The sequence below is a fragment of the Alexandromys fortis genome, unplaced genomic scaffold (assembly GCF_014885135.2).
Source record: "Alexandromys fortis isolate MF-2015 unplaced genomic scaffold, M_Fortis_MF-2015_v1.1 scaffold_45, whole genome shotgun sequence".
Lineage (NCBI taxonomy): Eukaryota > Metazoa > Chordata > Mammalia > Rodentia > Cricetidae > Alexandromys > Alexandromys fortis.
The window spans coordinates 8,326,945-8,330,272 of record NW_026067926.1 but is presented as its reverse complement, the minus strand read 5'-3'; the positions used below and the strand labels follow the sequence as shown (position 1 = coordinate 8,330,272).

Genomic DNA, 3,328 nt, shown 5'->3' with positions numbered 1-3,328 from the left:
CAGGATCAGAACTGCTGAACTCTGGCCTTGGGGCCTGAGAACCTACTGGAGCGTCAGGCTCTCTTGTGTGTGTGACAGCCATTGTTGGACCATATCATATATGCCTCTCTAATAAATCTTGTGACACATGCACATGTGCTCATGAGCATACACACACACACATACACTCATTTCTATTCTTTTCGGGAATTCTGACAATGATCTAAATTACAAAATTAACCATGAAATAATGTATCACCCAGAACTCACCCCTGGCTCTTCTCAGATGTCCCAGTTTTCTGCTGTTCCCATCAGTTCTCTATCTTTCAGATGGCTGAAGACCAAGTATGGGCTAGGGTGTTAGTCAGCATAGTCAGCTGACTGGTGGCAAGAAGAAAAGAAGGAGAAGATCCTAAGAGGCAAGACTCTTGTCCCAATAAGCTTCCACCGAGGAGTATGCCCTGAATCATACCACTACACTTTACCAGGGTGAGGCAACGAAAGTGCCTCTTACTACAGAAGCCTGAATGTGGCCTCTGTTCATTGCTTCTGTGAATTCAGCCAAGGCTCTATGGACACAGTAGATGACTAGAATGGAGACTCGGGAGGCAATGTGCACCCTGCCAAGGTTTCAGGAATCTCCATACTGGAATGAGGCTCATTCCTGAAAGGACTGGAAGTTGTGTTTTCCATAGTGCATCACATGTGTTGTCCATCCCTGGGGACTACTTCAAGTGGTCGCTTTTTTTATTTGCTAGATTTTGAAGCTGAAATGACCCAGACACAGTGTTTTCCATAAGCCTTGGTTGAATGCCTGCACCAAGGCATTACAAATCCTTGTGAACTGAATGGGGTGGGAATATATACATGTAAAAGTGTTTACTTTGGGCTTGGAGCATGGGCACTTTGTGGAGGAAGTCTGCGCATCGATTGCTAAGGATAGTACTGAGCTGACACTTTAGGTTCATTTGACAAATCAGAAGCGAGGGGGAAAAGTGTGCAGAGATAAGAAACTGCAAACACTAGAGACGATATTAAGTTTGAGGAAATGAAAAGCTCATTAAATCTTCAAAGGAGGGTCTGGAGATGGCATCTGTGCCATGAGGAATCTTGCTTCATAGTTGAGAAGACTTTAACAGGTGCCATCAACTGCTTTCACAGCACAGAACCAGTGTCTTGGGGTTTCTATTGCTGTGATGAAATACCATGGCCAAGGAAGCTTGAGGGGGAAGGGTTTGTTTATTACACATCACAGTTCACCATCAAAGGCAGTCAGGACAGGATCTCAAGCAGGTCAATATCCTGAAGGCAGAAGCTGATGCAGAGGCCATGGAGGAGCTGCTTGCTTTGATCAGCCTACTTTCTTATAGAAGCCAGGACCACCAGCCTAGGGATGGCATCTCTGATAATGAACTGAGTCCTCCTCCATCAACCACTAACTAGGAAAATGCCCTACAGGCTTGTCTTCAGTAGGATCTTAGGAAGGTATTTTCTCAGTTGAGGCTCCCTCCTCTCTGATGACGCTAACTTATATCAAGTTGACATAAAACTAGCCAGCGCAGGCAGGACGTTGTTTTTTCATAAATACTACACTACATAAATACACACTACACTGAAGCACTAGAGGCTGTGGTTGGATAGCTGTCCTTTGGGCTGGAAAGAATGCAGCTTGTACTGACTGATGTGTGCACGTGAATCACAGAAAGGCGATAAATGGCTGTTTGACCATGAGCTTGGATAGTAAATGTAGACTAAATGTGGTGTCTCACTGTTTATTTGATGTCCTTTTACAGTAAGAGGATGTATTTCATGGTTCCTCACTTCAATGTTTCATGCCTATTTTGTTTACATTAATGTCAAATTATGACATGACTTTGATGCTGAGTAAAATTTTTAATTTTATTTGTCAATGTTATTGTCAGTATGTAAAATGACAAATGATGTTTGTGGTCGGAATCACGCGTCTTGAAATTGTGCTAACCCATCTTACTGACTGTAGCAGTCAATGGCTGGAGCTCGGTTAGTGTTTTCCATATGGTCACTTCATCTGGCAGGTAGAAGCACTGTAGCGTCTAACCTTGAATTTCCTGCTGTTAATTTTCTTTTCCTTCCTTGACTTACTAAAATTCCTAGAGCCAGTACAGTGCTGAAGACAAGCTCTGGGGAGAGTGCCCCGCGTCCTCCACTGGAAATGTGTTCTGTCTTCCACACTTACATGTGACCTTTAGCTGTAAGTTTCCAGAGTCATCCTGTATCTTGCTTACTATACTTTTCTTTTTTTCCTTTTTTTATTATTATTATTACAAATTTTCACCTTCTCCCCTCCTCCCAGTTCCCTCCCCCATGCTCCCTTCCCCTCCCTCTCCAGTCAAAAAAAGCAGTCAAAAATATGGAATGCTTCACGAATTTGCGTGTCATCCTTGCACAGGGGCCATGCTAACCTTCTCTGTATCATTCCAATTTTAGTCTATGTGCTGCCGAAGCGAGCACCTGACTATCCTTTTCATAATCCTGGGTAGCTGTGGTTTTTTATCATGAGTGTATGTTGACTTTTATCAGAAGTTTTCTTTGTATCTATGCAAATAGTTGTATGGTTTTTATTGTGTCCACGCAGTCAATTACATTGGCTGAATTTTTTTCCTGACGTTACTAATAAACTTCTTGGTGATGATGTATTCTAATTTTTGATTGAGTGTACTAAGACGTCATTAAATAGTTTTGTTCAATTATGCATCCCCCGAGGATAACATACTGTAACTTTTTAAATATCTATACCAAGTGCTGCTACGAAGTTTTCTTTCTTCACAAGACTTGGGAGTTGAAAGTATTCTTCCCCCAATTTTCTCACAAATTGCTATTAGATGGTTGTTATTCTCCTCATAAATTTTTAATAGCATCCTGGGTGTCACCCATGGAAGAGCACTTGCCTAGCATACCTCATGCAAGGCCTTCTGTTACACCCTAGCAGCAAAACAAAAAAGAAAGAAAGAAATTTCACAGAAGTCACTAGTAAAATGAACGACTAAATGGCTGGGGTATTTTGTTTGGTGGATTTTAATGGGCTTTTATTTGTTTTCCAGATCTCTTAGAAAACCAAATCAGGGATGGGCATGGATGGTACACACTTTTTTCTGGTTCTTTGAAACAGGGTTTCTCTGTATAGCCTTGGCTGTGCTGGAACTCCTTCAGTTGACCAGGCTGGCCTTAAGCTCACAGAGATCAGCCTGCCTCTGCCTCCTGAGTGCTGGGATTAAAGGCGTGCACCACCACCACTTATCGGTGTGCACAGTTTTACTCCCAGCAGTTCGGACGCATGAGCAGGTAGATATCTGTAAGATCCAGGACAACC

At 42.6% G+C, this 3,328-nt stretch overlaps 1 non-coding gene across 1 annotated transcript; it reads right to left on the bottom strand.

The window, feature by feature from the left end:
* Positions 1–2,362: 2,362 nt before the first annotated feature.
* On the bottom strand, positions 2,363–2,469 carry LOC126502423 (U6 spliceosomal RNA). The gene has a single exon (XR_007591927.1). It is a non-coding gene; the product is annotated as a U6 spliceosomal RNA (small nuclear RNA).
* Positions 2,470–3,328: the final 859 nt, after the last annotated feature.